A 6,000-nucleotide genomic window follows, 5' to 3' on the forward strand; every position below is an offset into this window, starting at 1 on the left:
CCCCAGAAGAAGCCACTTTGTCCAAGGTAGATATTTCTCCTTCCTCTGTATAACATTTAGCTGGACTAGTTTGTAGACAGATACGGGTATTGAATCACACTCTACAGTCGCAGTACTTCTTTAAGTTTTATTTGGATTACATGTATTTAATATGTTTAAATCACTGCATAATTTTAACGTGCCAGAAGTGACTAAAACATCTTCCATCAGAGATTTTCAGAGGATCTTCCTTACTTATGAGCAAATCAGGTACAGCATCACACTTGATGGCAGCCTTTCTATTTGATGTGTTATGTGAAGGGGGCCTGTGAGTTGAGTTCTTCTCTTAGATGACAGTGTGTGTTCTTTGTTCTAGCTCTGTCTTGTGACGGGTCTGCAGTGTGCTGGATGAGTCTGGAGCTGCGTCACCGCTGACTGTAATGGCAGAACACTGCAGGGAGGAAAAACTACAGCATTCGACTTGTACCTTTTGTTCTCAAAAATTACAAAGAACATTCTTACACAGATGGAATACTGAATGAAATACTTTCAGATGCACAGATTTATAATGGTTATTATACTCTTCTTGTGACGGCTTTAATAGAACATTGTGAGTGTAATATCTGAAGGAAGTGTTTATGTTAAGTAATCCTGCAATAGAAATGAACTGGAAAGACTGTGACTACGTGATCAACAAACTGCTTGTAAATTGAAGATATAAACATCAAAAGCTCAATTTCCATGTAGCACGACTGAGTAAATGAAGGCTGTCCTTGTTATTATCTCCCCAGAGCATAAGTCTCCCATTTTAATTTTAAAAAGGCACAGCAGGACAAATTCTCGGCGTCCTGTTTGGAATTGACTGCAGTGCCACACAGGTTTCATTTTCCCACTCACCAACATCTCTAAAAGGCAGCGCTTGAAGCTACTGTACAAACTATCACCAAGGCAACCGGAGCGCTTCATAAAAATATCTCAAAACCAACAATACGACACAAAACAAGAAGGCCACTTCTGATCAATTCATATGTGATCACAAAGGCAAATGGTTATTTTTTGAACTAACAAAGTTTCCATCTTTTTACTGCAATACGGCACTCCATCACATTTACTCTGTTTTAGCAACCTCATCCACAAGAAAGGTCAGCATATCTATTATTAAATGACTTGGCTGGGTATATTACATTATTGATCAGCTCAGAACTGCTTCTGAAAACACCCTCTGTGTCACTGACCCAGCTGTCATGTACAGTATTGTAGAACCCCCACCCAAAATTTATATTTTTTCGTTTATTGCTTTTGTTACCATTTTTGTAAATTTTGTTTTCAATTGTAAAACAAATGGCAATAGCCAACAAAAACGATGTAAGTAAATACAACAAGCAGTTTTCAAAAGATACTTTGTTTTAGACAAAGAAGTAATCCAAACCAACTAGGCTTTATGTGAAAGGTATTCCACCATGTGTTCAATCTTGAATTACCTGTCATTAGTAGTTTTTATGGAACGATTAGTTCAAACTCACTTGTCACATACAGGCCAGATTCCTGTTAAATTAAGAAATCACTGAAACAAAATCTGTCTGACTACAAGAAGTAGGCCAACAGATTTCTAAAAGCATTTAGCTGGACGACTAGTTTAGCTAAATGCTGAACTGGCCACAATCAAAAGAAACTCAACAGCAGATCAGATACAAATCAATAATGTTCATCTGTCTGGAGAGAGATATAAACTTATTGCTGGGGCTTTTGCACTTCAACGAATTCCACTAGTTGTGTTTCTATTGATCATATAATTGTGCAATTTGACATTTTGAAAATAAATTTGCTTAATGGAAACAACAATTATAAAAAAACCTGTTTTTTGATAAACCCCTATCGACACCTATCAATAAGATGTTTTTTGGGCCATACCAAAGTCAGTTTATCTCACAAAATTGCGATGGAAACACTTTTTTCTCATTACACGAGTCACATGATCAGCAACCAGATGTTGCCAGTGGCACAAACCACAAAGAACAAAACAACAGGAAGTACTTGAAGGATCATGGCATGTCATGTTTTTAATGACATGCCATGTGAACAAACTAATTCATGTGTGATTTAATTTCTTATTTAATTAATTTTGCAATTGTAAAATAAGTTGGTTTTTTTGACAGTGTAATATTGACAACGTTTTGCGCACATTTGTAATGGAAATGCAGCTAGTGAGCTATTTTCCATGAACGGAGAAAACATGGAGCAGTAATGAACCTTTTTAAGCTTACCAACATCTAAGACAACATTAATGACTTATCACAAGAGTCCAGATCAGCACTTGCGTTAGTTGATTGCCTTAGTTGTTCAAGTTTCAACAAAAAGAAAATCTTGGCAATAGGTGGATTTGAGACCAAAATCACTACTGTCTACAATAGCTTCTCTAACATTTCCTAAAAAACAAAACAAAAAAGATCTTAATGTCTTGTTTTTAGGAAAATAATTCTGTTGACAAAGAAAAAAAAAAAAGTGGAACTTTTTGGAAGGTGTACCCAGTAAAACTAACACAGGTCACAGTCAAACATAGTGGTGGTAGTGTGATGGCCTGATGATGACATAGACAACTCATGATTGATGAAGCCATTCTGCTATCTCATAAACAAATCCGCAAAGGGAATATCTGACCTTAGGTTTTTGACCATAAATTCAATAGCACCTTCATCATTATTCACTGATTCAAAGTACATGTGCAGGTGCACTTTTGAAGGCTCTAACAAAACCAAATTGAGGTTTTGGAGTGGTCTAGTTAAAGTTCCAAGCTACATCCAATAAAGATACTTCTAATACTTGAAACCTCCCAATGGTGGATTCCTCCTCATGGATCTAAAAGCTTCATTGTCTTTAATTATCACAGACGATTGATGGTATTTATTGCTGCCAATACTGGCACAACCAGTTATTATGTTAAGTTACTTTTTCGCACGTATAAAGGTTTCTTTGGACAGCTTTTTTAAACATTAAAACATAATTTGAATAATGTATTTTGTATTTACCCCAGTTACCTTTAATGATCTGAAATATCTGAGTGACAAAAGCAAAAGGAAGCAAATACTTTTCACAGCACAGTATGTATGAGTACTCCAAATTAGTCAGAATCATAAAAATAAACCAAACTTTTCAGAAATTGTTGGAGGACAGTTCCATAAATGTAAAATAATAATAAAAAAAACTGTGTGACGTACTTACTCTGAGGTAACTGAACAAGCGGGTTTTGTGTTGTTGATGGGAGTTGTGTAACATCTGACTGAGCCACCTGAACTGTCAACATATCAGGACCATAAAAGCAGCTCAGGAGCAAAAATGTACTGTGAAAGCACCGCATGGGGCAGAGCAAGCAGCAAGAGCTCAGAGACACCCGCCCACCCTTCCTGAATCAGCCGTTTCTGTGGCGACCGAAGCGGAGAGAGGTGGAGGGAGGCGCGCGGCGAGATCGAGAAGACAAACATTTGAAAACCTGGTGGGAGAAACATGGAGGAGTGGATGGACTGATGGCGTGGAGGTGGTGGGGTGTTAAATTGAAGGGTGGGGGACCAGTGGGGAGCTAGGGTCGAGTCCTCAGCATCACAATCTGTGACAGATTGACAGTCAAAGGCAAACAACAGCAGCATTCAGTGAAAGACACAAACACCTCAGGGATTTATTTTTCCCTGTCAAAGGCAGCTCAGGCCGTGGCCATGGCTCAGGCGGTTAAATGTCTTTCTGTTTAATCTCAAACAGCAATTCACTCCTTTTTAAAATCTTCATTTTGAAGAAATTTTGAAGTGCTATAAATAACGGCAGCATGGGACTTACTTTTAGATTTCTAACAAAAGTGGACTCAACAAGTGGTAGGTCACAGGATTCTGAAGTAAACACAGAGCTGCCATTAAACCCACTGAGATTACGCAGCAAACAACATGGAGGAAAAGGTGCTAAATCAGAGCACAGGTTTTTATCATGCGTGCAAACAACGAGTACTATGACACATAGAAATTTTACTTTTTGACATATGTACAAAAACTATCTTTTGTTTAAATTAGTTATTTAATAGTTATTACATAATAGCCTCAGCAATGATTTTAGTCTTGTACCACCTTGTCTTCTGACTGTGTCAAAGCCACACACCAGTTAAGAATGACTGCGGAAAATCTCTTGCGCAGTTTGTGCCAAAAGCTCTCACTAAGCTCAGGAAAAACAGTGAAAAACACAAAAGCCTGTGGCTCCTCCTGACAGTTGTCGCTAAACTCCACGCAGACCCACTGCGGGCTGCTCAATCTGCATTCCAGCAGATACTATAGTCTGCCTTAAGCGCGGCAGCTGAGACGCCACTGTTTACATTGTGTTTTCTCGTGTTTGTCTGCTTCTAAGAACCGGTGAGAGATCAGTATGGGAGCCAGAACATGTTCCCTGTAAACCTAGTCACACACATGGATTCACTCATAGTAAAAATAGGGCTGAAATATGATAATTCCAACTCAGGAAGGTGCAACACTTCCCTTCAAGTCTGAGCAATCATGCACATGTAAAAAAAATAAAATAAAAAGAAAGAAAGAAAAAAACACCCACACCTCTCACATCAACGCGCACAACAAAGGTAGATACACCTCATCTCATAGCAAGTGTCAGCAATCAATCGTGGAATTTGTTGCAAACAGTTAAATCATCAGAAAATATATAAACAATAATAATGAATCATTGCCTGAAGCAGCTCATTGTTTAAACCTGATTTCATCCCGACTTACCTGCTTGTGATGCTGATGTCAGACTCCTGGTGGTGTGTGAGAGTGTGTGTGAGAGACAGAGGCTGCTCAGACAGTGGCAGAAGTGCGCAGAGACTAGGCTGAGTTGGTCACACCGGCATGAACCAGAAGACTGACTGGTTTCTGCTCTGCACCTCGCAGTTCACTCCTCTTCCCTCCGCGCCTCAGAGACAAACAGCAGCTCTTCCTCCGCTGCCTCTCCCTCCCTTTGCCTTTCACACAGACTGTGGAGCAGCAGCAGAGTGAAGGAAGGAAAGAAGGAAAGGTTGGGGGGCTGCAGATTCTCTGATCAGTCTCTCTTCCTCCCTTTCCTGTAGGCAGTATCTCTCCCCAAGTATGCCTAAAGACAACAATAGCTGAGGGAATAAAGTATTAGGGATGGGGGGATTTTAGAAGTGGTTTTATATATTAAGTTGCAGGTTTTTATGTTGTGAATTGTGATGTGAGAAACAGCGTGCTCCATCAGCAACACTGCGCACCAGTGCTCATGCAGGCGTATGTTGGGGGGAGTGGAGGGAGCTTCACTCCCACCTTCTGCTCCCCCTTTTCACAACCGCCTACCCATCCCTCTTCTTGCCAGCCCCACACCAGCCTGTTGAAATGAGTCATCAGCCGTCAGCCAATCAAACAGTGGCACACAGCTCGAAGATTAGAATAACAGGAGTATTTATGCACTCCCATAAGGAGATGAAAATGAAATGGAGAATTGTCCAGGAGGACCTGACATTCTTGGTGAAGTGATCGAAGCAAACAGTAACAGACTCATTTTAAATTAAGTGTGTCAGCACTGCATTGTGAATGTAATTTAATTTTAGTTTAATGTCGTACCTGGTGAGCAACAATTGTTTTATTTGGTCAGACATTTCTTAAAACCGCATATTTACATATGTATGAATTTGGAAATGTGCAGTGCTGATCGCTACATGACTTGGAAAGTGTGACTCACTGGTATGTGATTCATTCAATCAGACCCTCAGCCACTTTTGAGTAAAACTTTGACCTAACCTCCCATACATACCCTGTAAACTGAAGGTAAATGACTAAACTGGGGCCTGTAATCTTAGGCTGCTGTGTAATTTAGACCTACGCAATAAATCACAGAGATGTGAGTGTGCTGGGAAGTAGGAGGTATTAGAGCATAAAAAGAACCTGAAGTTAAATTTACTGCTTCCACTTAAACAGGGATTGATGAATGGGACTTTGCCTGAAACCCATTTTCTACCTGTTTAATGCTTTTCAGTCATGAGAT

General features: G+C 39.7%; 1 protein-coding gene across 1 annotated transcript in view; it reads right to left on the bottom strand.

Annotated features, from left to right (window-relative positions):
- prickle2a (prickle homolog 2a) overlaps positions 1-5,225 on the bottom strand; it is a 50,122-nt gene extending 44,897 nt beyond the window's left edge. Inside the window, exon 1 of the mRNA XM_028025181.1 lies at positions 4,734-5,225. The gene's annotated coding sequence lies outside the window, so the exon portion shown is untranslated. The remainder of the gene's footprint in view (positions 1-4,733) is intronic.
- Between the last annotated feature and the right edge of the window lie 775 nt (positions 5,226-6,000).

This window comes from Xiphophorus couchianus, chromosome 1, assembly GCF_001444195.1.
Source record: "Xiphophorus couchianus chromosome 1, X_couchianus-1.0, whole genome shotgun sequence".
Classification (NCBI taxonomy): Eukaryota; Metazoa; Chordata; class Actinopteri; order Cyprinodontiformes; family Poeciliidae; genus Xiphophorus; species Xiphophorus couchianus.